Source organism: Protopterus annectens, chromosome 13.part0, assembly GCF_019279795.1.
Source record: "Protopterus annectens isolate FY-2018-M chromosome 13.part0, PAN1.0, whole genome shotgun sequence".
Lineage (NCBI taxonomy): Eukaryota > Metazoa > Chordata > Ceratodontiformes > Protopteridae > Protopterus > Protopterus annectens.
This window is the reverse complement of record NC_056747.1, coordinates 600,632,367-600,660,020: the sequence shown is the minus strand read 5'-3', so window position 1 is coordinate 600,660,020 and position 27,654 is coordinate 600,632,367. Positions and strand designations below refer to the sequence as shown.

Here is a 27,654-nt window from a genome sequence, read left to right as displayed (position 1 = left end):
GAGAAGAGCTTTGGTGATTATTATGGAGAATGAAACAAGAAGCATGGAGGAGAAGTAGACCATGGTGGCTAATATGTAGAATGAAATTGGTGTTAACCGAACAGCAGTAGAAGCTAACGTTGCAGAAAAGGAGTTGGAAGAGGCAAGAAAGGAGGAGAATGTTAGCAGTGATGCGAACAAAGCTATAGGAGAGGAAAAAGATGCAGTAAATGGCATTCAGAGGACATCTTCCAATGGAATCTGTTTTCAACAGATATTTCAACAAGAGAATATGTTGTTACAACCTGCAGTCGGGAGGGTTGCGGGATGTCTACCTAAAAGAATTGCTAGATCAAAGTGAACTGGAGAGTGAAAAAGCAGCATCATGGGGAGAGATAATGGACAAGATTCAGGAGAATGAAAATTCACAATAGAAAAAGGAGAAGAGATTGTATGCACAGGCAGTTAGAGAAGAGAAGCAAAGGAAAAAAGGCAGGAATTAAAAGAAAATTCCATGTGAAGATGAGCAACAAGGCAGAAAAGGAATTTGATAAGGATGAGGTATGGGACAGTGTCATTGCACCACTGGGGATAGTACCCAGAGAGGCCCTTATTTGTTTTTTTTAAAGGATACATGTTGTGACTTTTTTTAAAGAGGCTTAACACATGGAAAATTTTTGAGAGTAATCTAACATAAGAAAAGGCATTTATCCTTGGAACATATACATAATACAGGCTTTTAATAGAGGAGCCAAGAAAGAAAGTATTTGTGAAATTTAGAACTGAAATTGAAAGAGATAATTTAAAAGAATATTTAAGGACTATATGTAGAGATGTTATACATGTAAAAAAATATATATTATAATAGAGGCCTATGGACTGAAGATCGGGAAGGCGGTGTAATACAGAAAATAAAATGATGCATTTACCGAATATAATTAATATTGACAGAGACAAATACATGGTGAGATATTGGGGACAACCCAAGACCGTTTTTGTGTGTCAAGGATGATTATTTAATTAGTAATTGCGATAAAAGAAATTTTTTTTTGTGGAAAAATGGGTCTCAAAGCAAAGAAATGTAAACAAAAGTATTTAAAATGTGAAAAAATAGGTCATTCTTGGTTGGATTGTACAGAACTGGAGAAACATACAAAAGAAACAGCATTAGTACTGGAACAGGAGAAGGAGAAAATTACATCACATATTATAGAGGAAGTGAAAAATGGATAAATGAATGAAACTGAAGTGACAATGAATGTGAGAGAGAGTATGTATTAAGTAAAATATAAAGAAACAAATGAGAAAGAAGAAATAAGTAATATAAGAGATGGAGAAAGTAAATGAGTAAAAGTAAGAAGTAAAAGAAAAATGCAAGTTTAAAAAGTAAGTATAAACGTAAGCAAATTAGGAAGGATGAAGATAAAATTCATTCATTATAGTGAGATTCTTAGCCATTAACGTCAACAATATGAAGAATATTCACAGGTTAGGACTATTAGAATGGTGTAGGACATTAGATATGAATATCATTGCAGTTATAGATATTAGAAAAACAGTAGATGAAAGGGAACAAGTAAAAAGTTTATGGGAAGGCAGAGTCATTTGGAATTTAGTTAGTGAAAAATGTTCTGGTGTAGTCATACCATGTAAGAATGGATTGATATTTTAGATTATGCAGTAGTACTCATTGGAAGAATAGTAATAATAGACATAAGGTATAAAAATCAACTTTATAGAGTAATTGCACTTTATGCATATACCATGCAAAGAAGTCATGTTTAGAAAAATAAGGATTATGTAAATTTAAACATTCAGGTAATCATAATGGAGGACTTTAATTGTGATCTAAAACACCGACGTAAAGGAGGACAGATTCTAAAGTAATTATACATATGATTAAATATAATAAAATTTATTTATGGGAAAATAACAACCGGACATACAAAAGAAGCAATTTAAGAACCGAAATTGACTGTTTTGTAGTTTCAATGACCTTTATTATACTACATCAACAGTGTAAAATCACAGGATTTTCAGACCATTTAGCCATGTGGATAGAGATACAGGAAGAAAGGAATTGTATAAAAATAGACAAAGGAATAAAAAGAATTGAAGAGTCAGAATTTAATGAACAGGCAAATGACGTAATTATACAGTTATGGCAAGATCGCATAAGTAGGAGTGCATTTTATAAAGACTGGGCAAGTTGGTGGATAAATTTGAAAGAAAAATGTAGAAAACGGATATTAAAATGGCAAAAATTGAAACCACTACAATATTTCAATGTATTTAAAGAAATTAGTAAACAAATATTCAAAAACATAGCAAATCATAGTGAAGAGTTTATAGAAAAAGAATGAAAGCTGTATGAAATGAATGAAGAAAAAATTAAGAGAATATTGTTTAAACAAAGATTGTTTTTGCAAGAAAAGAACGAAATAAGTATCACCATATTTAAGTAAAATGGTTAAAGAATATACAAGAATGAGAGAATTAAAGATGGAAAAGGCAACACAGTAAATACACCAGAAATTTAGAAAACAATCGGAATATATAGTAGAGACATTCTCAGTAAGTGACATTATCTTAAAAGATAGATGGGAATTAAACAAGTTAACTAAAGAAGACAATAAAAGGATGGAAGAAAAGATTACTATAGTAGAATTAGAAAATGTACTTAAGACAGTAAATGTCGAATCAGCTACAGGGATATTGAATACTTGATGTACAAAACATGCAAGAATGGCAAAAAGAATATTTCTTAGAAGTAATGAATGAATGGTTTGAAAAATGTCTAAATGATGAAAGATATGCTTAGGGTAATGAAATTCATATGGAAAAAGGGAGAGAAACGGATATAAGAAATTGGAGACTATTAGTACTAAATAATATATAGCTAAGATTTTCAGGAAGTAATACAAAAAAGAATAGAAGCAAAGTTAATAAATTATTATCTGAAAATCTTTGGAATTAGAAGTAAAGGAAGTCAAGAAATATTAACATTAATAAGAGACTTGGTAGATGACAAACAGAAAAAACGAATTAAAGATATTAATAGGAGATGTAAACAAAGCTTTTGACAAAATTCATCACAAAGCATTGTGGAAAATCGTAGAGAAATATAACTTAATTAATAAAATAGTAAATATTCTGAAGTCAGCTTACATGGAAAACAAAGTAAAATAGGTAGTCAATGGATGGATAAGTGAAACTATAAGAATAAGTGTTATCAAACAAGGATGTCCCGCCAGCAGCATCTCATTTGCATTAATGTCTGTTACCACTGCATTCATAATTAATTTGATATTGGAAAAAGCTAAGTATCGGATACCACAAGGAATTACAATTCCAGTTATGTTTAGATATGCAGATGATTTTGTGTTAGCGGTTAAGAATACAGAATGGATGAAAACAGCCATAGAAATGCTCAATAAAGAACTAAAGATGCTAGGATTGACTTTTTTAATAAAGAAAAAAGTAAATGGCTAAGTTTTTTGGGAGAAGTACAGGGCATTAAATTTAATGAAGAAGAGAGAGAAATCTTAGGAATAAAGTTTGGGAATGAACAATTAAGAGGGCAACAATGGAGAGATATGATAGAATACAAGATCTTTGTATATTTTGGAGAACATTTAGGCTGTCATACAGGAAAAGGGGGTCATTACAGGGCTGAATGGAGAGATGAAAAGTCAGCAAGCAAAGGAGAGTAGTAGTGTTGAAACTGAATTCATCTTCAAGTCTTGGTGAGTACCTTCATGAGCTGGACCCTGTTTTCACAGAATCTCACCAAGGAGACACTAATATATAGACTGTATTTATATAGGCTATATCATGGACAGAAGTAGGTCAAAATTAAGAGAGAGAGCTGGGTGCACAAGACTCAGGATAAAAAAGTGCCCAATCCTGGTAGGCACACTGGTGGCAAGACTGAAAAAAATGGACAGTGTAGAATCATCCAAATACTGAAACATTCCTACAATGGGGCCAGGCCCAGGGGGAGGATGCCCCCCAATTGTAGAAGGAAGTACCAGTCCACAAAAAATCACAAAAACTGATAGGCCAAAGAAGAGGCGTACAGACGGCAGAGTGAACTATTGAGAATAAGAAAGAAATTATGTATTGTTACTGTTATGCAAAAAGCCCAGAATTTCCAGACACAAGATATACAAAACAATTAAGAGAGGAATTAGAAGAAAGTTTTTCTAGCAGAAGTATTTTTTCCTATCAGAAGCTTCAAATGAAAATTTGCATTCATTAATACAACAGATTTGTGAAAACAGTATATAGATCAAAAAACTTGGACATGGGAAAGAAAGATAGATTTGATATGGTGCAATATTTATGCAAAGGAAACTGCCAAATTAATCAATAGAAAGAAGGCAGCCCCAAAGATATCCAAAGAGAAATATAGGCAAAGGCATCCAGATATGGAAAATTTCACAAAAAAACTATAATAATCACAAAGATTGAATGTAGAAATGAAGAGTAGTAAAGTAGAAATTAAAAAAAAAATAGAAGTTGAAGTTTTGGAGTGTCTGCGAAGTGAAGGATTTGATGTAAAAGGTCTAACACAGATTATATCACAGCATGATGGAGTCCCCAAAAGAGAAAATAAGGAGAGGCAGGGAGATCAGGAGACCTCTGAAGAAGAAATATGGACATGGGAAAGAAAAAGAGATTTAATATGGTGTAATATTCACGCAAAGCAGAAAGCAAAACTAACCAATACAAAAAGACCAGCACCAAACATATTTGAAGAGAAATACAGGCAATGGAATCCAGACATGGACAATTTTACAATACAAAAAATAAGAGGACTAAGAAGAAAGTAGAAAAATGGATTAGTGATGGAGAAGTTAAAGAAATAGAAACTGAGGTTATGGAGTACCTGCAAAATGAAGGATTCAGTGTAGAAAATCGAATATAGAAAGCACCACAACAGGATAGAGCAATGGATATCCAAATTATGGGGAAACCAGTGGAACAGGAAGCAATTGTTCAGGTGCCATATCAAGATATTTTGGAGCCTTTCACAGGAAACCACTATAAACGTTTACTTGCTAGACAGCAAGGAAAGGAACAGGAAACTGTGGAAACTCTGATGCAGTCAATGTTGAGGAGTGATAGGCCAGTGAGTTCCCATATGACAGAGCAACAGATGGCACAGGATGAAACTGAAGAGAAGATGCCACAGGAAAATGCCATAGCATAGAACTTTCTATAGAATGCCATCAGCAAATGGAAAACAAGGGATGTGTCGTCAGTTTGGAAGAAAATGAGCCAAGAGAAGAGTTGCTTGACTTAATAGACAAGGATAGATTATATTAAAATCAGTGAGACAAATAGACTGCAGAAGGTCAATAAAACCCAAAAAGTCAGAAGTCTGATAAAACAAGTGAATTCAGTAATTATGACTGTCAATAGAGTTCCCTGAGATAAAAAGAAGTGAACAGGATATATTACTGTAAAGTTCTACCACAAGAACACGGGGTAGCGAGGGAAAGGAAGGTGAGAAATCAAATTCCATCATGGAAGTACCGAACAGTGAAAACTATAAAGCACTCAAGACAAGAAGTGTCACTGTTAGAAGACTACAGAAGAGGGAGTAGACAAAAGTACTGAGAAAGATAGATGGGATAAAAGCAATGTGCAGTATTAGTGCATGATGGATCTTCGTCTGTTCTATCACAAATAAACTAAAAATTTCAGCACAGGTGGAAAAACCTAGAAGATACACAGATAAATGTAAAGGAAAAGTTCAAAATAAGCAATTTATTGATTACCCAAAAAAGTTTTATACAGAACTGGGAAACAAGGTAAAATGAATTGAAAGACTGCCAAAAAAAGAGGAAATAGATACATTTTGGAGAAGTATCTATGAAGATCCTGTGGAACATAACAAATATGCTAAATAGGTAGAAGATGTAAAAGAAAGAATAAGAAGTTTAAAGGTGCAGGGTATGAAATAGGATGAAGTAACAGCCAGAGATTGAAACAAAGTTAAGAAAAGCCTCTAATTGAAAACCCCCAGGCCCAGATGCAGTACCTAACTTTTGGTTAAAAGTATTAACATCTTCGCATGAAGATTTAGCCATGAGTAAGAACTATTTATATGTGCACCCCGAACAGACATCAACCTGGCTAACAGGTAAAACAATGCAACTACTTAAGAGTGAACCTGCAAGCTACCCTAAAAATTACAGACCAATAACTTGCCTTCCGACGACATATACATTATACACTGGAATTGATGCTGCCAGAGTTTGTAGCCATTTATAAGAAAACTCAATTATGGCAGTAGAACAAAAGGGCAATAAAAGAAAGTCGTATGGAACACAGGATCATTTGTTGTTAAATAAAGTCATACTAGAGAACTGTAAAAGGGGGGAAGAATTTAAGTATGGTATGAATTGAAAGATGCACCCTACACTGATCGACTACATTACAGTGACCAGGAAACAGTGGCAGACCACTTTGCAATTAAGTCATGATAAAGGACAGATTATCCCAGGGATAAAAATTCAAAGGGGGATATTCCAGGGTGAGACTCTGTCACCGTTGCTATTCTGCCTTACCATTAACTCATTAAGCTGTTTACTTAGCAGCTTAGGCCAAGGCTACAGTTTGGCTCCTAGAAAACAACAAAGTGTAAAGACTTCTCATTTTCTCTTTATCAATTATTTAAAACTATATAGCTCATCAGATGAGGAACTGAAAGCACAGCTGCAGGTTGTCAAAACTTTTTTAGATGATGTAAGGATGTCATTTGGTCTTTAAGTGTGCAAAAGCTACCTTTAAAGCAGGAAAGCTGCAGCACCAGGAAGATATCAGTTTGGGACAAGAATGTGATATAAAATAACTGGAGCAAGAGGAAGTGTATAAATATTTGGGAATTGATGAAGGCTCAACAAAACATGAACAAATGCTAATAAAACTTAGTAAGGAATTCTTTAGAAGACTTTAATTCTGTAAACAGCATTAACATCTAGGAACAAAATACAAGCTACAAACCAATTTGCTCTTTGTGTCCTAACTTACAGTTTTGGAGTGACTGACTAGCCCCAAAACATGTTGGATAGATGATACAGGACAACAAGAAGGATGCTTCATGCTCACCAAATGATTTATAAAAATCATTGTATACCAAGATTATATATTCCCTGTTCCAAAGAAGGGATGGGCCTCCTTGAAATTTTTTACATGTATAGATCTGCAGCTGTGGGACTTCACACATCTGCTGACCACACAAGACCCAAACGTAGTGAAAGTTTTGAAACATGAGTAAAATAAATCTAAGATGACTTCCCTGCTTAATTTAGCAGAAGCATATCGCAGTCAAGCAGGAATGGAACTCGAACTAGAAGTAGATAAAAATCAGGCAGCAACTGAATGTGCCGAAAAACAAAAATAATAGAAGGTGAAGGACCAAATGAGAAGGCAAGAAATGTGTAAAAAGCATAAATATAGTTGCATGTATAGAAAACTTCTGGAAGAACCTCATGTTGATCAGGAACAAACGCAGGAATGGTTAAGGAGAGACGAATTCAAACCAAGAAATGAAAGGTTAACATTGGCAGCCCAAGATAGTTGGCTACATACACGCTGGTTTACAAAGTCCATTGAACATGTGGGAGAAAAAGACAAATGTAGGTTTTGTAAAATGAATTGGAAACAGTCCCACACCTTGTTGCTGGTTGTGACTTACTAATGGCAGAAGGACTGTATACTGAAAGGCATAATAATGTGGCAAGACTGTTGCACTGGTGATTGTGCATACAGTATGGTATTAAAGTGGCTGAAAAACACTGAAAATATGAGCCACAAAGCATCATAGAAAATGATGGCATCACCCATTACCAACAGTTCAAAAGATAGATGGTAAAAAAATCTGATGTAGTGGTCCGAAAAAAGTAGCATTGGTCATTGAAATCGCTACACCCAGTCACTACAGTGTTTTGTGTACAGAGAGAGACAAAGTCGTAAAATATCAGGATCTGCAGGCAGAAACAAGAGCACTGTGGAAGAAAGATACCCAGACAGCTCTAATAGTAGTAGGAGCAATGGGTCTTCTAAAAAGAATCTACAGTTGTATTTAGGTATGTTATTGTAATTGCAGATGGAGTCATTACTGGGCACATTGTGGGTGCTGTGAAGAGCACTTGTGGCTGACCTCAAAGATTGAAACAATACTAATTTCATGTACTTTAATCGTACTTTGACTTGGGAATGGGGTCCATTCCTGTCATAGTATTAGAAACCCAAAAGATTTGGAGAAATTAAAGAAAAAGGCGTATTTAAGTAACTCCATAATATTAGGTAAAGTCTGAAATAAACTGTCTGATGAAGCGTAGTAGTTGCTACGCGAAAGCGCTTACGTTTAAATAAAAGTTTTTATGCTCTATCCTGGTTGTTGATCGAATTTATACTGGATATTTAGCCTATGTGGATTTATCACAAGAATTCACTTTTGTGCTACTGAATGGTTGGTTGAACAACTTGGTCGATTCAGCATTTTTCTGTGGTGAGAGCCTGGTTTTCCTTCACATTCATATTAGGTAAAGTAATATTAGATAAAGTGGCACATTTAGCTAATGTATGTACAGTTCCATTAACATTAGGGAAGGATTTAATGAATACAGTTTTTTCGTTCATTTGGGGTTCAAGACTAAACCCGGTGAAAAGAGGTATTCTTTGTGTAAATAACAAAGAAGGATGGTTGAGCTTGTTACACCCAGTTGTACATGTTTTTCATTAAATTTGTATAAAATCTTAGTAAATAGGAAAGGTAAAAGTTATTAACAAAAATCATAAAATGGAAACCGAAAGCAATTTGGAAAAGTTGGAATATTTAAAAAGAAGCAAAAAAAGTTAGTTGTATGGACATGAAATGATATCAAGAGAAAATACTGCCTTGGAAAAATTGATATAGGAAAGATAAAAAAAAATAGAAGGATGGGGTATGAAAATGTAATGGAAAAATTTTATTAAGTTTATCCTTGGAAACATATAAGTGAAGGGAAGATCAAAGCAGTAAAAATAAGAATTAATGGGTATAAAAACATGTAGAATAGTGTTTTTTTTTTTATAGAGATTATCAATAAGTAAGTGTCATATAAGACAATCAAAGACAGAATTTGTTTACATTGTGGTGAATTAGAGACAACTGAACATGTTTTTATAAAGAGTAAAAGGACATTTTAACTGTGTAAGGAAATGTATAGCGAAGGATATTTAAAAGAATTGGAGAACATTGAAAGTATTATGGACATGATTGAATATGGACTTTATAAAAATTTAAAACAAAAGGACATTAACAAATTGGATGCAAAATTATTTTGTATAATATGGAATGAAAGAATTAATGAAGTAAAATACAATGGAAAGTGGTTATTAGCAGAGTTTTCAAGAAACTAAGACTTTGGTTGAGGAGAAAAGAGTGGGGGTGATTAAAAATTGAAAATTGAATATAAATGTAAGAAACATGTTGTATTGTAAATATGCATCGAAAAGTTGTACATAAGATGTATATATTTGTAAATACAATAATGATCCCCTACTCATTACTGTTGTGAGTTGAGCCCGTTTTGCAGGGGCACTTCCTGACGTCCTTCTATTCTCATGTTGCAGTATTCTAACATGTGGGAACCTCCACCTCAGGAAACCAGAACATCTGGCTCATATACAAAAGCTTAGCCTGGCTGCTGTAAGGTGCGTGGGACGTCTCATGCAGGGACCATAAACTGTGGGCCATAGATGTGACGTCCGCATGTACAGACCTCAGATCTTCTCTGCCACCAATCAAACGTCAGCTTGCTCATTCTGCTCCACGCAAGTGACTCCTGAAAAGATAAGTACCCCGTTGGAGAATTTTTTTTCTCCTTTTTTCTAAGTAGGTTGGTGTATTATTTTTACTTGGCTGTTTCCATCAATATCATCTAGGAAGGGAAAATGTAAGTGCAGTCGACAAATTCTGCACAAAGACAGCCACAACCTCTGCTTATTCTGCTTAGGGCCTTCCCACTACCACAAAGCATGTTCCATTTGCCAGTAGTTTGCTCCCAAAACACTGCGTTGCCGTCTCGCAGCCCTCAAGCTTTTCATCAAGACAAAGTCTCAAATGCCTTGCCTTAGGTATGAAACCGGAACCAGCTGTCTCAGCAGAACTGCCGAAAAAGAAGGCCAAGGTAGCTAGGCCTGATACTGCACCTCCAAGTGTGGACATCCCACCAGCTGCTGGTTTAGGGGCTGAGGTATGTCTGATAGGCTTGGCAGCTTCGGCAGGTACCACTTCGGACGCTGCCCTTGCATCTCCAGCCTGCACGTCTGCGGTGGTACCAACAACGTCGGCATCCGAAGTTGGGGGGGAACCAGGTTCGCCTGAAAGGCCAGTGTTACCACCTGTTACTGAGGAAGCCTCCTCTACTCCTAGGCTGACGTTTGACTCTAGGCCTTTGCCTACTCAGCCTACACCTGAGACTCCTTCTCTAAAAAGGAAACAAATCTAAGCACCTGTCACCTCCCTCAGAAGTAATGCCTAATTGGCAGGCATTTTCCCAGTCTCTGTTTCAGGCCTCCATGGCCCTGAGGCATACCTCATCACAGACTCCTGCAGCTCTTCCAACCTTAAGCCCCAGGCCTTCTTCTGCTGGCCCATTACCACAGCCATAGTCTCTTGAGGAAGACTCCTCTTCTTCTTCAGCTGAGTCACTCTCCTATACCTCACAGCTGGCTTCTCCCTCAGAATACTGCTGTCCTGATGACAATTCCTTGGAAGGTGATTCCCCACCTAAGGACATCACCATTGAGGAAACTGTTTCCAAAATGAGGGAATATTTTAAATGGGACTCCTCACAGATGACAGAAGTACAGAAGAGGTACTATGAGGTTCTGCAGATGGATTCACCCTCTCCCTCTGCTGTCTTTCCTGCAATCCCTGCATATTTGGTTGCTTTTACCTCAGCTTCCAAGACTCCAGAGTCTTGGCCACCTGCCCCTAAAAGAGCAGACAGGTTCTACAAAGTTCCTGATGATTTCATATTCCTCATTATACAATGCCTCCTCTAAAACGTGCACGTTGATTGGCCAGCCCAATCAGCGTTCCCGTTGTAAATCCCTCAATATACTAATGGAAAAAGGTCCGGTCGCCCGGACTTTTTCCGTTAGTATAAAACACTGTCTCGCTATGTTAAAAGAGTTTAACATAGCGACAGGTTTTTAAAAAAAGCAACGCAGATCTCCGTTGCTTTTTAAAGCTGTCTCGCTATGTTAAACTCCTTTAACATAGCGACAATAAAGCAACGGAGATCTTGCGATCTCCGTTGCTTTAACCTGTCTCGCTATGTTAAATGAGTTTAACATAGCGAGACATTAAAATAAGCAACGGAGATCTCCGTTGCTTATTTTAAAGCTGTCTCGCCATGTTAAACCCATTTAACATAGCGAGATAGTAAAAGCAACGGAGATCTTGCGTTCTCCGTTGCTTTTGCCCACAGCTCTGATGTACTGCGTAGGCATGCGCAGTACATCAGAACTGCCGCGGAACACCAGACAGCTGCGGAAGGGCAGCAAAGAGGCATTATACAATGCCATTATTTAAGAAAAGTAATTATTTCTTTTCTTAAATAATGTCATTAATATACAATAACACGCCTGGGTGTGGGTAATGCTGGATTTACCCACGGTTGTCTTTGTTTGGTCCCTCGGGCTTCACCCTCGGGACCAAACCACGCCAGCCGTGGGTAAATCCAGCATTACCCACACCCAGGCGTGGGTTATTGCTATATTAAACCACCTATGGCAGACTCAGCTGTTATTGGTCTCAGCAGACAAGCAATCCAGGCAGCTGCCCTCTTCCTCCCTGTTGCCATCAGATAAAGACAGTAAAGTGATGGACAGATTAGATATGAAGATTTATACCTCCTCAACCCTGGCCTTTAGAGCCATCAGTTACCAAACGCATATGGTCAAATACACCTTAGACCAGGTCTCTCAGGCCATGAATTAGCTGTCTTCCATTCCAGATTCTCCCACCAAACCTCAAGTTGTCTCTTATCTATCTGTAGCTGTACAAATCACCAGACATTCTATAAAATGCAGCTATGATGCTGCAGAAGCATCAGCCAGGTCAGTTGCATCAGTTCTAAGTAGGTATTCCTGGTCCAGGCTACAGCCTTTGCCAGATGATTTCAGACATAAAATTATGGACGCCCTTCTTGACAAAAAGCTTCCTTTCTGTAAAGCAATCCGCAGAATTGTTTAAAAGTCTGCAGGAGAAGAGCAAGGAGCTGCAGGACCTCAAGCATCCCTTTGTCTCACCAGTACCTAAATTTCATAGAAACTACCCTGCTAAGCCAAGGTTTGTCAGGAGGGCCTCTGCACCTTCCACATCCAAGTCCAGGAAGAGTGTTGGGAAACTTTCCTCTTCCAGGCCTGGCTCTTCTCAAGCTGTTACAAGACAGCCCTTTCCTGACAGGCCTAACGATGCATAACTGTCTAACCCACCTTTTCAGTCTCCCCCTTTCTGCTCTCCTCTCTCACTGTCTTTACCTATGGCAGCAAATCATCTCTGACAACTGGGTTCTGTCATTTGCGGAAAAAGGATATTTTATGACTTGGAAGGAAAAACCTGCCCCAAAAGGTATTCCCCTCCCTCCAAAAAAAACAGCTCCACCTCATCCCCCAAGTGATCCAAGAGCTGGTCCTACAGGGCATGATACAAAGGGTCCCCTCAGGACAGGAAGGCCAAGGCTTCTATTCCAGGCTCTTCCTGGTCCCCAGAAAGGATGGCCCATGGAAACCCATCCTGGACATGTCTCTTCTAAACCCTTTTCTGCATGTACTCACCTTTTGTATGCTATCCCTTCAAACCCTTCTTCTACTGTTGACACCCAGTTCCTTCATGGCCACTTTAGAGCTGAAGGAGGCATACCTTCACATCCCTATCCACCCAGCCTTTTGCAGATTTCTGCAGTTTGTTGTGCCATCTTCGCACTAGCAGTTTACTGCCTTGCCCTTTGGTTTGTCTGTAGCACCAAGGTTATTTACAAAATGTCTCGCCCCTGTAGTAGCCTTTTGAAGAACAAAAGGCATTCAGATCTTCCCATACTTGGACGACCTCCTGATACAGGCAGAGGAACCAAGTACCCTGCTAAGACTCCTTTAATTCACCATTTTCATCCGAGGAAGCCTGAGTTTCACAATCAACCTACACAAATTCTCCCTTACTCCTTCCCAAGACCAGATTTTCTTGGGTTTAGGAATAAGGATGGATTTGATGAAGGCCTTCCTTCCCCAAGAAAAGGTCACTTTTCTGAGCAACTTATTTCAAGATCCACTCCTGGTGAGCTGCTTGTCAGCCAGGGAATTCCTTTGCATCCTAGGTCTCATGGCAGCCACTCTCCTCATGTTGCCCCTTGCTAGGCTACACATGAGGAAGTTTCAATGGTATTTGAAGAATGTCTGGTCACAGCACACCCATCCACTTGACTTTCAGGTGCCATTCCCTCCCTGTCTAAAGAAAGAAATCAGGTGGTGGATTCAGCAAGTTCATCTGAATCCAGGACTCTCATTGCAGCCCCTCACTGCATTTCAACAGATGCACACAGATGCATCAAATCTGGAATGGAGGGCCACTATGAATGCACTCAAAGGTGCAGGACCAGTGGGACCCCTACCTTTGGAAAAAACATATCAACATCAGGGGAAACTACTGAACTTCTCCTAGCTCTGAAGGCATTCCTTCCCCTCATACATACAGGTCCCCTCAAAATCTTTACAGACAACACCACAGTACTGTGGTACATCAACAAATAAGGGGGGAGGGGACCAGATCTTCCTTCCTCTGCAGACTGGCCATCTAAGCATGAGAGTTGGCTACTCATTCCAGTGTAACACTACAGGCAGTTTACATGCCCTCAGCAAATCAGGAATGGATGTTACACAGAGATGTTTTCCTGGACATAGTCCACTGTTGGGGTACACCACAGATAAATCTCTTTGCTTCCCCTCAAAACAGACAACTACAGCTATTCTGTTCAAGGTCCCCCTCACCACAAGCCTGGAGAGTGGATGCCTTCACAGTTCCCCGGAAGGGGATGTTTCTATATGCATCCCCCCTTCCCCCATAAAGAAAATGACGAGCCAAAAATTTTGCTGGTGACTCCCTGTTGGCCAAGGCAGCACTGGTTCCCCCTTTTGTCACCAGCCAAGGCCAGTCACTACAAATACCTCACAGGGTGGACCTTGTAACACAAAATGATGGATCTCTTATCCATCCACACCTACAAACTTTCAGATTTACCCTGTGGGTGATAAAGGTGCCTAAAGGGGATCAGAAGTTTATTCAGAGGATGTGTTGCAGGAGGCCAGGAAACCCACTACCATGAGATCCTATTTATCCAAATGGAAAAAGATTTTCCACTTGGTGTCTTCACAGGCAACTTGACCCTTTCAGGCAGACATACCTCTAGTTTTGTCTATTTGTGTGAGCTCCTAATGTCTGAACTTTCATACTCTTCAGTGAAAGTCCATTTATCGGCTATCTCAGCCTGCTTAGCTCTCAGCCCACCTTTATTATCCAGATTAGAGGAGAAACTGTTTCTCAAAGGGGTCCTTCACATCAGACCACAGAGAAAACCTATTCCCCCACCTTGGGATTTGAATTCTATTTTGGAGAAACTCACTATTCTTCCATTTGATCCAGCAGCATCAGCCACCTTAAAGATATGTATCTGGAAAACTGTGCTTCTTGTAGCCGTAACTGTGGCCAGAAGAGCCTCAGAGTTACAAGCACTCATGGCTACCCCATCTTACCTCATCTTTCATAAGGATAGAATCTGCCAGCATACAACCCCCTCCTTCATCCCTAAAGTGGTCAGTGAGCTATCCTTGAAACAATCTATTCTTTTTCCCACCTTCTTTCCTTCTTCACAGAATGACCGTGAAAGAGTGCTCCATTCCCTTGATCTTCACAGACAATTTAGATTCTACCTGGATAAGACTAAGGGCATCAGGAAGTCCAACCAACTGTTTGCATCCCTTCACCCCAGGGCTGTGGGGAAAGCTGTATCCAAGCAAACTGTTTTGGCATGGATTTCCAAAACTGTATCTTTCTGCTACTCTTTCCATGGAAGACAGTTACCCTACACTGTAAGAACCCACTGAACCAGAGCAGTGGCCTCTTCAGGGGAATTCTTCAAAGGAGTAGGTACAGCCACTATTTTAGAGGCAGCTACATGGTCTTCAGTCCACACTTTCACTAAACATTATAAATTAGACTACATCTGTAGGGCTAGGGCAGGGTTTGCTAAAGCCATCCTCCATAGATTCCTGGAGACTGCATCTTCTTCCTCATCCCATATCACAAGTTGAGCTGTGGTACTCTCCCACATGTTAGAATACTGCAACATGAGAATAGAAGGACATAGAATAGTTGTGTAAAGTCTTACCATAACCAGAGATGTCCTTCTCTTCCATGTTACAGTATTCCTATCCCTCCCTCCTGTCCCCTGTATATTATCCAACTGGGGCATTCAGTTCTGAGGTCTGTGTGCGCGGACATCACATTTATGGTCCACGGTTTATGGTCCCTGCGTGTGATGTCCCACACACTTTACAGCAGCCAGGCTAAGCTTTTGTATATAAGCCGGACATTCGGGTTGCCTGAGGCGGAGTTTCCCCACATGTTAGAATACCGCAGCATGGAAGAAAGGGACATCTATAATTATGGTAAGATTTTTACACAACTATTCTTTTCCGTTCCAGACAAGAGGTGGCCCGGAGAAACAGGGAGGCAAAAGGAGAGAGAAGGAGATGATGGAGTAATAAGAGAAATGAGGAGAAAGCAAATATCGAGACTTGAGAGAGAGAGAGAGAGAGAGAGAGAGAGTGTGTGTGTGTGTGTGTGTGTGTGTGTGTGTGTGTATATATATATATATATATATATATATATATATATATATATATATATATAGAGGATTCTGAGGAAATGTTTCAAAGAAATCTGTTTAATGGAGATGAGTCGGAAAATGATGACGCATATATAATTACAACTCTGTAGATGGGAGGATTGTGGAATGACTTAATTAAAGAAATGGTGATGCAGAGTGAGCCAGAAAATGAAGGGGATGTTTCCTGGGGAGACCGTATGGAGAAAAATACAAAACGAGGATGCAGAGACAATCCTGAAGAATATTGGTGATATGGAAAAGAAGACATATGCAGAGAAAGTAAAAGAAGCAAAAATGAGAATAACATAAAAGAAGACAGAAGAAAATGAAAAACAGAAGTACATACTAAAGATTCAAAGTAGAGAAGACAAAGAAATGGACAGGTATAAAGTGAGGGACAATTTACCAGCTCCTTTGGTTGTAAAAGCACATGAGGTAAGAGCATTTATTCTTATTAACATATAGACATTGTCTGGCATTATATTTAAGCCATGGAGTGTTTATGTGATAAAATTATTTAACAGGGAAATAAAAATTAATGTACAATTTAGACCATAGGTGGAGAAAGAGGCATTGAAAGGACATTTGAAAACTTTTATATAAAGAAATATTGGGCATTGCAAAAGTTTATGATAACGGGTTTATGGACTGGTGGTTGGAATTGTAATATTGTTCTAAGAAAATATATACATATAACAAGCATGATAAATGTGTAGTGCAATGGGGTGTCAGAAAATAATGGGGACAACCAAAAACATGTTTTCTATGTGAAAGAAGGACATTTGATAATAAGACTATTTTATATTTGTGGGGAAATGGGACATGATGCAAAAAAAATTGAATTGAAATGTTATGAATGTATCAGAATTGGCCATTTATGGATGGATTGCAAAAATGAAAATAAGAACAAGGAAAAAGAAAGAAGACATTTTAGAAGTAATAGAAACGGGAGAAAAATAAACGAGGAAAACTAATAAACAGAACATAGAGGAAGGTTTTGAAATAAGTGATGAAGAGAAATCGGGAGGTAGTAAAAGACAGAAGAAAAGAAAATTTAAAGGGATAAATACTAAAAAAAACAAGGAAATGAATGAAAAAGAATATACGCAGTTAATGACGGGTTTGTACACTGGTTAAACTGCGACTCACAGGCACAAGGTACAGGATTTGATTCTCATCTTTAGGGAGGAAATTCGCTAGGCTTAGAATGGCCTATGAAGAAAGCTAACCTAGTAATTAGATGTGAACTTAACCACGAGTCTAAGGAAAAGGGAAAATCAACATTTTAGAGTGCTTTCTGTAAATGTGAATATTATTAGGAGTATAGTAAGAAGAATATGGATTTTGGAGTGGTGTAAAACGTGATATAAGATGCAATTATATTAGATGACACAACATTTTAACAAATGAAAGATTACAAACCAGAACATCTCTCAAATTCCAGATTCTTTCCTCCCCATAGTTTATCGGAGTAGTCATATTCTATCAAAATACAGTAATGATATTAGATGTAACATTAGCAAAAATGTGAAAATTAACCGTTGTAGATTTAAAATAGAAAAAGTAGATAGAACTGTAACAAGTTTTTATACTAACTGTAATAAAAGGGAAAGCTTACTTCAGATTTTAGAGTAGGTAGTGAAATAATTAGTATAACAGTAGACTTTGACATAAAGGAAAGCAAGGAATATATAAAAATAGGCAAAGGAATAAATGGAGTAAAGAAGAAAGCATGGAATGCAGAAGCGAAGAAATTAGTAATACAGTTATGGAAAGAGCATACTACTGTGAGAACATTTTATAAAAATTGTGCTGAATGCTATTTAAGGAAAATATAAAACATGTTTCTTTTACAGTGGCAATGTCCTGTGATAAAAGTAGAGAGAAAAATATAAAAGAGCATATAAAGATGCATTGGAAGATTTAGAACATAATGAATGAAAATACTTAAAGAATTATGTGAAAAATCAAGAAGAAAATATATTTTTTACAAGGAAGAAGAGAAGTATGAGTTTATTGAAGTAGACTGGTAAAGAAGGATGGTAGTATAATAAAAAGAAAATGTAAAAGGAGAATAGAAAGAACTCCGGAAAATATTGAGTCGTGTAGTACAATACATGCAAGAAGTTTTCAAAGAAAAAGAAGGTAGTGAAAAAAACATGGAAATTTAAAAAAGTTAAGAGAATAGAGAGTTGGAAAAGGAAATTTCTTTAAATGAGCTACATGAAGTATTAGGACAAGTAAATATAGTTTTGACTGCAAGACCAGATGGAATACAGTATGAAATGTATAAAAATTTAAGGGATTGGCAAAAAAAAAAAAGTCTTTGAATGGTTAAACGAAGGATGTTCTTAGTGTTTCACTGTTGTAGTCATCACATTTGGGTTATCCCTGCCAGGGTAGCCCTCGGCCGGCCTGAATACCAGAGACTTAGTATTTCTGCGTCGGTTGCTGTCGCTTGAGGACTGATGTCAGGTCGTCAGTGGTATAAAGGAAGGCAGCCGACGTGATTACATCAGTCTTTCTTGCCATGGAGCCTGAAGCAGAAGCAGTTCGCATGAGTGCCGATTGGCCGCTATCTGAGTTTTCATTTCCGAATTGAAGTGAAGCATTTGAAAGCTAAGTACCCCATTGGGGATCCTTTTTTCTTGCACTAACTGATGTCAGAAAAAGTTAATTGTCTCGCCTGTGGAAAGCAAATACCACACTGGGACTTCCACTCTTACTGCGTCACTTGTCTACACCCAGACCACGACGTCCCCCCATTGTCACTTCTGTGCTTTGTTTAATGCCAGAACTATTCGTTGTTGGGCACTTATTATAACCATATATTTTCATTTACAGTCCTCGAATTCCAATATGGCTTCAGTAAGCCATCCAACAGCAAATCTTCCGAAAAAGCGTAAAGATAAAGATAGAAACAGACGGCGCAGGACCAAACCTGCCATTGATGCTTCCATTAAGCTAGTCATCAGTCCTCCAGAACTCAGTGAGACTCTTTCGCAGCCCCTGATGCCCCTTCAGTTAATTTGCAGGCTGCTACCGAGACCCTTTCGGAGTCCGGTATGTCGCAGAAATCTTTTTCATCTAAGGATCCTGCAGTCGTCTCTACCTTGGATGGGTCCGGAGTCGCTGTGTAGGCACCAGCTTCCGAGGAAGTCCTTCGCACTACCGATTCTCGACAAACTGACGCCTTCTTTTGCGACTACCGTTCTTTCGAAAACAAACGCGTTCCTGAGGCCTAGGGGTCGAACCACACCCAAGAAACTGACTACCCAGTCTCAGGCGCCTGCTCCCTTGCCTCAGTCTCACATGCTTAAAATGGCACACCACCTTATGCTGATTAGGGGAAGCCAAGCCATCCCTTCAAAAAGGAAAAGAGATCTGTCCTCAGTAGTTTTGTCTGAACAGGAGTCCAATGAATCCGATGCATCTGACTATGAAGACATGCAGCCCCTCTCCACATATGAGGATTCTGATGCAGAGGAATCCATTCCTTCAGCCTCTGCCCCGGAGGATTTTTCCTGTGGGGAAACCCTGCATACCTTAAGGGAGCATTTCCAATGGGAGAGTCAAGACTACCCTCAGTCTAAAAAGAGACTCAGTGAATTCCTGGATCTTCTACAACACATACCCTTAGCCATCCCCCCAGTCCTGGATGTGGTGGATGATGTTTTCCTTGAATCCAACTTGACCCATGATGTCCTACCTCCTGCTCCCAGAAAACCAGACAGGTACTACAGAGTCCCTGACTCACATAAATATCTTTTCAAAAATCCTACAGATGACCATGACGTCATTTCTCAAGGGCCAAAAGGGATTAAAGCAACCTCTGCTAAGAATCCCACCCCCTCAGACAGGGATTCATGTCCACTGGACAAATGGGTTAAAAAAGTATCCACCTCAGCTACTCTTGCTATCAGGGCACTAAATTGTCAGTTCCATAGGCTTAAATATTAGCAACATACCTTTGAGCTCCTTAAAGAAAAAATGTCCTACTTTTCTGCATGGGCAGAATCTAAAGATTTACAAGACTTAATGCGTTCTGCAAGTCAAGTGACTAAACATACTTTGCACTGTGGTTTTGATGCCCTAGAAGCTTCTTGCAGGACAGCAGTCACTGGATCTGTCAAAAGAAGACATGCATGGCTTAAGGAACAACCCCTGCCAGACCATGTCAAAAATCTAAATTGTTGGATGCACCTTTGCTTAAAAATAACTTATTTGGCATAAAAGCAGAAGAAGTTTTAAAAAAGATGGAAGAAAAAGCAAAAATCTATACAGACAGTTAAAGATTTCTTAAAGGTTCAGCAGGCATTTTCCCTCTAAACATTGGTCCTTTCCTGCTCGAGTAAAAAGGCCCAGCCTAGGCCCTGTGGAAACAGACCCCCCCCCAGACAACAGCCCCAGGGAATGCAGAGAAATAAGCAGTGGACTACCTCCACTTCTAAACCAGGCAGTTCTAAAGCCACCCCCTTTATGGTAAGGACTCACAATGACTCACCTCCGCCCACCTTCACATACCTCTAGGAGGAAAACTCTCTATTTACTCAAGCACCTGGGCCACCATTACCAAGGACCAATGGGTTCTGAACATTGTGTCTCAGGGGTACAAATTCTCTTTCCACACCCTTCCAACCCCAAAAGGGTTCCCATATGACCACCAAATCAGTGGGCAGAGGCTCGAAAGCAAATCCATCCCCTGCTCTCCATGAGGGCAGTAGAGCACATTCCTGCAGAGCAGATAGGCCAAGGCTTCTACTCCAGACCTTTTTCTGGTGCCCAGAAAAGAGGGCACCTGGCGCCCCATCCTCGATCTATCCATTCTAAACACCTTCCTGGTGATCCCAAAATTCAGAATGCTCACCCTCCAGCAGCTGCTACCCATGCTCTCCAAGGATGCTTGGCTAGCCACATTGGACCTAAAGGAGGCCTACCTCCACATTCCTATCAGGGAGTCCTGCAGAAAATATCTCCGCTTCAGGGCAGGATCTCAACACTTTCAGTTCTCTGCGCTTCCCTTTGACTTATCTACTGCTCCTAGAGTTTTCACAAAATGCCTGGCTCCACGCATTGCCTTTTTGCAGACAAAGAAATATTCAGATTTACCCCTACTTAGATGACTGCCTTAATCAGGCAGACAGCCAGGAAAAGCTGCTCAAACACCTGGCCTTTGTAAAGAGCCTGCTAACCTCCCTAGGGTACACTATCAACGATAAGAAATCCAAACAGGTACCTACCCAAAGGATAATCTTCCTGGGAGCAAGTCTGGACACAGCATCCCAGATGGCATACCGTACACCAAAGAAACAAATTCTCCTATCAGCTTACTTCTCTCAACTGGCCATCAGGCCCCAGCTTTCTGCAAGGAAAATCCTGCAAGTCCTGGGGTTCATGGCATCTTGCATACTCCTCATTCCATATGCCAGGCTGCATATGAGGAGACTTCAGTGGTACCTAAAGAGCCTTCGGTGTCAACACTCTTAAGATCTGTAAACTCTTCTACCTATTATTCCTTGCCTGAAGAAGGAATTTCTTTGGGGCGACAGCCTGCTCCCACAACAAGGGACTGCCCTTCTCCCCACACCCCGCTGCCCAGACCCTCACCACAGTCTCATCAGACAATGCTTGGGGGGCACACCTAGATGGCAAGTGCATACAGGGCCATTGGAACCCACAGCAAATCCCCCTGTACATCAATCAAAAAGAGATGGTGGCTATGCAGAAGGCATGAATAGCTTTCAAACCCCTTCTCTCTCCAGGGGTTCTCCTGTTCAAAACAGACAACACCACTGTGATGTGGTACATCAACAAGCAGGGAGGGACTCGCTCCTACCCTCTGTGCAGGGTGGCCATGACCCTTTGGCTCACAGCCTCTTCCATGCAACTACACCTGTTAGCACAATACTTACCAGGCTCTCTCAACTCCCTGGCTGACCAATTAAGCAGAAAGCTTTTGGACCCACATGAGTGGCAGCTCAACAGAAGTACCTTCTTTCTAATAACTCGGAAATGGGGAACCCCGAGGTCGACCTCTTTGCCTCACACACCAACCATAAGCTCAGCAAATTCTGCACCAGGGAGCATCACTGCATAACTTGGAAAGTGGATGCCCTGTCCTTCCCCTGCGTGAACCTCTCAGTCTATGCCTTTCCTCTCATCCCCAGGGTACTGCTCAAAATAAGGAAGGAAAAACCCAGGACCATTCTCATAGCACCAAACTAGCCCAGACAGCACTGGTACCCCTTGCTAAGCAGCCTGTCCCCGCTGCCTCCATGGCATCTTCCTCAGATTCCAAACCTCCTAACCCAGAGGGAAGGGAAATTCATGCACCCCCATTAGCAGACACTCATTTTGGCAGCTTGGCTTATTCCCTAACCCCTGACCAATCTGCCATCCTCAGTAAACAGGTTCTGGACGTTATCTGAGAGGCCAGGTGCCCTAGTACCAGAAAGTCTTATGCAGATAAATGAAAAAGGTTCTGCACTTGGGTCCAGGCTAAGGGGGCCAATACAACGCAGCCCTCCATCCCTCTCATCCTGGATTACTTAGCTGACCTACTACACAGTGGTCTCGCTTTCTCCTCTCTAAAAATTCATGCTTCTGCTATTTCTACTCATTTTCCCACTGAGCAGCCTCTTTTCTCACACCCTCTGATTAAACAGTTCATCAGAAGGGCTAGCAACTTGAACCCCCCCCCCTCCCGGAAGGGCACCAACACCAGCTTGGGACCTTAACTTTGTCTTGGAAAAGCTCACCCTGCTTCCTTTCGAACCAGCTTCTTCTGCAGAGCTAAAATTTCTCTCCTGGAAGATGGCCTTCCTTCTGGCCATCACTTCAGCCAGAACAGTTTCTGAGCTGCAAGCACTCGTGGCTGTGGAACCCTTCATCATCTTCCATGCAGACAGGGTATCTCTCAGAACTAACCTATCCTTCATGCCCAAGGTGGTGTTCAGTATGGCTGTCAACCAATCCATTCATTTGCCCACCTTCTTTCTTAACCCCCAAAGCAAGGGGGAAAGGATTCTGCACTCTCTATATGTGCACAGACAGCGCAGATACTATCTGGACAGGACTAAACCCTTCAGAAAGTCTGACCAATTGCTGGTTAGCTTTGCTACAGGGGCAGAAGGCAAAGCCATTTCCAAGCAAACCATTTCCAAATGGATAGCACACTACATCCATTTCTGCTACAAACAGCATGGTAAGCCTCCCCCCACCCCCCAAGGGGGTCAGGACATACTCCACCAGAGCAGCCTCCACCTCTGCAGCTTTTCTCAGAGGAGTCCCCATCAGGGACATCCTGGAGGCTGCCATCTGAACATCTGTTCACACTTTTACCAAGCATTATCCCCTGCCTCTCTTCTCCAAATCCAGGGCAGGGTTTGCCTCTGCAGTCTTGCAGGGCATCCTAGCCAGACCCTAGCTTCCTTGACTGCCTTCACCCTTTTCCTTAGCTTTGAGAATCTACCCAAATGTGATGACTGCAACAGTGAAACAGTAAGAACCTAGTACAGTTGTGTACACTTACCATAAATGTAGATGTTCGAGTGTATTCACTGTTGCAGTCCTGGTTTACCTACCTTCACCCCCCCCCTTTTTTTTCCTTTTCTCGTTATCTTTTCTTCCTTGTTGTTCTCCTTTCCTTACAAGGGACATATCGGTATTTATTTTCCACTGGTGGGGTTCTTCCACCAGAACCTGGCCTCCTACTTTGGGGGCTCCAGATAGTTTAGAGCAAGAAAACTTTATGTAATGGTGTCGCCTGCCTTCCTTTATACCACTGACGACCTGACGTCCGTCCTCAAGCGACAGCAACTGACGCAGAAATACCAAGTCTCTGGTATTCAGGCCGGCCGATGGCTACCCTGGCAGGGATAACCCAAATGTGATGACTGCAACAGTGAATACACTCGAACATCTACATTTATGGTAAGTGTACACAGCTGTACTTTTTATGTATAAATAATTCTGTAGTGGAATACTTAAATTCATATAGAAGGCGGAAGATAGAAGACAGTTAAACTTCAGACTGATATTATTGAATGCTAATAAGATCTTTATGAAAAGAGATTTGAAACTAAAATGCAAAATATTATGGTAGATAGTATAAAGGGGAAGGGTTGTCAAGAATTATTCATGAGAAATTGTGAATGATATTATGAATAGAAAAGTGAAAGCCATGACAGAAACTAATCATAAGGCATTTGATACAATTGATCATGAAATCTTTTGCGTAATAATGAAATATAAGTGAGAAAGTTAGGAAATTATGTTTATCAAGACATAGCAATAATAAAGTAAAAATACTTGTAAATGACTGGTTAAACTTAGTGGTACATCTGAAGAGTGGTGTAAGGTAGGTACGTCCATTGAGTTGTATATTCTTTGCATTAGTTATTAATGTGATAGTATGTGAAAGAAATTACAGAATGAAGGAGGCAGGTTATATAACAACTGAAGAGTTAAGAATTCCAGTTCTGTTAACATATGTAGATGACATAATAATAATTGCAGAAAACAAAGTTTGGGTAAAAGATGTAATACTTTGTACAAGTGAGTGTCTAGAGGTGATAAGGATGGCCTAAAATAAAGAAAAAAGTAAAGGTTTAGGTGATGTAGTAAAGATATGGAGTATATAATTTACAATGAATGGAATTTCTTTGTTAGGTATAACATTTTGGAATAAAGATGCAAGTACAATTCAATGGGAAAACAGAAGAAGACATAAAAAACTCTTTTCTGGATTACATATAAAATATCATTCAGAAAAAGGCTTATTTGATGTGCCAGCACTATTTGAAAAAGGAATTATTGCAGATATTTCTTTTTTTTTTTCATTTATAGGGTGTTTTAGATTAAACCCAGTAAAAAGAGGAGTTTTATATGTAAATAAAGATGAAGGTGGTTTAGGGTTAATTAACCCAGTGCTATATACTGTTAAAGTGGATAAATGATAAAGATGTGCAATTTAATAGTAAAATTGTATAAATATGTACCTCGTTTTGTTTCTGTTTGCCTAATGGTCTATCTTGTTTTTTATATTACTGCTATAAAAAGTTAGATTTCTTTGCTTTTATATTACTGCTATAAAGAGTTACATTTCTTTGCTTTTATATGTTACTGCTATAAAGAGTTACATTTCTTTGCTTTTAAATATTATTGCTGTAAAGAGTCACATTTCTTTGAAATTGTGCTCAGTTGCAGAGATGATTAGCTGGCTGTGGTGGATTGTATAGCCTCTGGATATACCAAGCTCATATAAGTATACTTTTTTGTACTTATTCTGTTTCCGTGATAGTTAACAAAACTGTATTGCATTTTTTTATTTGCTTCATTGAATCGGGCTGGTCCCTGTCTGTATTTCGTTTGTTCTTCCTAGCCTTCTGCCCAAATGTATTCTTAAACTTGGTGGCTTTGGAATTGCCCGCCCCTGCTGTAAATTTAATTTTGGACACTCCCAGTCCAATCTCATCAGCTCAGTCTACTGTGTACAGAGAGAGCATTTGGCAAGGTCAACCCCCCTTAGTTTCTTAATCTTGAATTATTTTCTGTTTCCTCCCTCTCCACTATTTAAAAAAAAAATAAATATATATATATATATATATATATATATATATATATATATGCACACACACACTTTACTCAGCTGCTTTTACTGTAATTGTGTTCTTCCTACTTTATTACCTTATTTTGCTTTAATTAAATTCATCTGTTATTCTAAGCATCTTAGTTTTGGTTTTAGCACTTGGGCTTCAGGTCAGTTACTTTCCATTTAAGTTTTTGTGGTCTACACTATTGTGGACAAACACTTATCAAAATCCTGTCTCCGTAAGTCCGTCCAAGTATTCAGGACACTATGTCTGGACAATTCCCATCAGTTTCTCCTACAAGCCTGGTCGACATGGGCATACTGAGACAGTGTAGCAACTGCCGCATGTTCACTGACAGTCCTGTTGTCCTAGCACAGAATTCTTATACTTGCGAGAAATGCATCTACATCTGTAACCTGGATTCCATGAACTCTCGCGCCACAGTCAGTACTCCTGACAAAAAGGAGATTGCCAGCACAAACACCACACCACTCGCATCACATAGCCAAGTACAACACACACCCACCTATGTAGAGGTCCTCAATAAAAACTTACCTAAACAGCAGAGGCCTCCAAAACACACTCACCAACATTCCACACACAACACCAAACATATCACACACAGCAGACAACACACCAGTGTCTCACAAATACAGCCCATAAGGCATAACAATAAACCAACACAGCCCATAAGGCATAACAATAAGCCAACCATACTAGTCATTGGTGACGCAATTGAGAGACACACCGATGTCCCCCTTCACCAGGCTCGACAAGTAGAAGTTCACGGTCAGTTGTCTGTCAGGTACCAGAGTCCACCACATCACACACGCACTTAAGTCTCACCACAACAGGTACAAGTATGACTCTGTCATTATCCATGTTGGTGTAAATGACTTGAGATGTACCTCAGTGGACTATATGAAGAGAGACATGTTGAGCTGTCAGAGTACATGGCCCAGGCAGGTATGACCCTAGCCCTAAGCAGCATCCTACCTTTGCCAAGAATACCATAGCAACAACAAAAAATAATTGACTCCAACAATTGGCTTAGTTTCTGGTGTCATTCCAAGGGGATCCATTATCTGTCTACCTGGTATGACATGGTTGATGGGCCTTGATGCTTTGCCAGAGATTGCTTCCACCTGTCACCCATGGGATTCCAGATCCTGGCCAAGGCTCTTGTCTTCCCCATTGTACTTTTTTTAGGCAATGTCCCAAACACAAACCTTCCAACATGAAAGATTTGTTAAAAAGCAAATTGTAGGTCATGCTGCTTAATACTAGGACCCTTAACCTGAAAGTGCACTCACTGGAGGCTCTCCTCGCAGTGGAAGATGCTCACTAGTGAAAACCTCCAAAGCCAATTGTGAATCAAAACTACCCTCCGAAACAAATGGAAACCACAAAGCCTTCTTTAGTTATCTCCATGGCAAAGCCCAGGTTTTTTCTGAATTAATACTGAACGATATCACTTACACTGATCCTGTTGACATAGCCATCCTGCTAGCATATAGGTTCAGCGCAAACTTCACCCCAAAGGCCCATTTGACATCCCCAGTACTTATCCTGCACCTCATATCTCCAGAGTTCAAGTGTTAAAGGCCCTATCCAAGGCACCGAACATAGCTTCCATGGGACCTGACAGTATCCCAGGCTGTAATCTGCACCATGTCCAGCAAGAACTAGCTTCGCATTGAGCACCCTGTTCAACCACAACCTAAGTACAGGCTTCATTCCAACAGACTGGAAAACTGCCATTGTCATCTCTTTGCACAAAGGTGGTGCTCCTACTGACCCTGGAAACTATCTCTCGATTAGCTTGACAAGTCTGATCTGTAAAGCCGTGGAGATTATTATTATGGATCATAAACAAGGACATAGGCAAGCTCTAAGCACTTGACCCCACCCAGTTCAGATTTGTCAAGGGCAGATCTTGCCTGTTGAACCTGGTTGACTTCTTTGAGACTGTCACCGAGGCCTTGGATGAGGGAAAGTCAGTACATAAGCTGACACAGCTTGGCGTAAATCCCTGTCTCATCAGGCGGGTGGCCAACTGGCTCACTGATAGGACCCACAAGATCAAAATAAGTGCTTCTGCCTCCGACAGCAGACCTGTCACTAGTGGTGTC

At 39.9% G+C, this 27,654-nt stretch overlaps 1 protein-coding gene across 1 annotated transcript in view; it reads left to right on the top strand.

Annotated features, from left to right (window-relative positions):
- EXO5 (exonuclease 5) overlaps nt 1–27,654 on the top strand; it is a 155,295-nt gene that overhangs the window by 42,601 nt on the left and 85,040 nt on the right. The window lies entirely within an intron of this gene.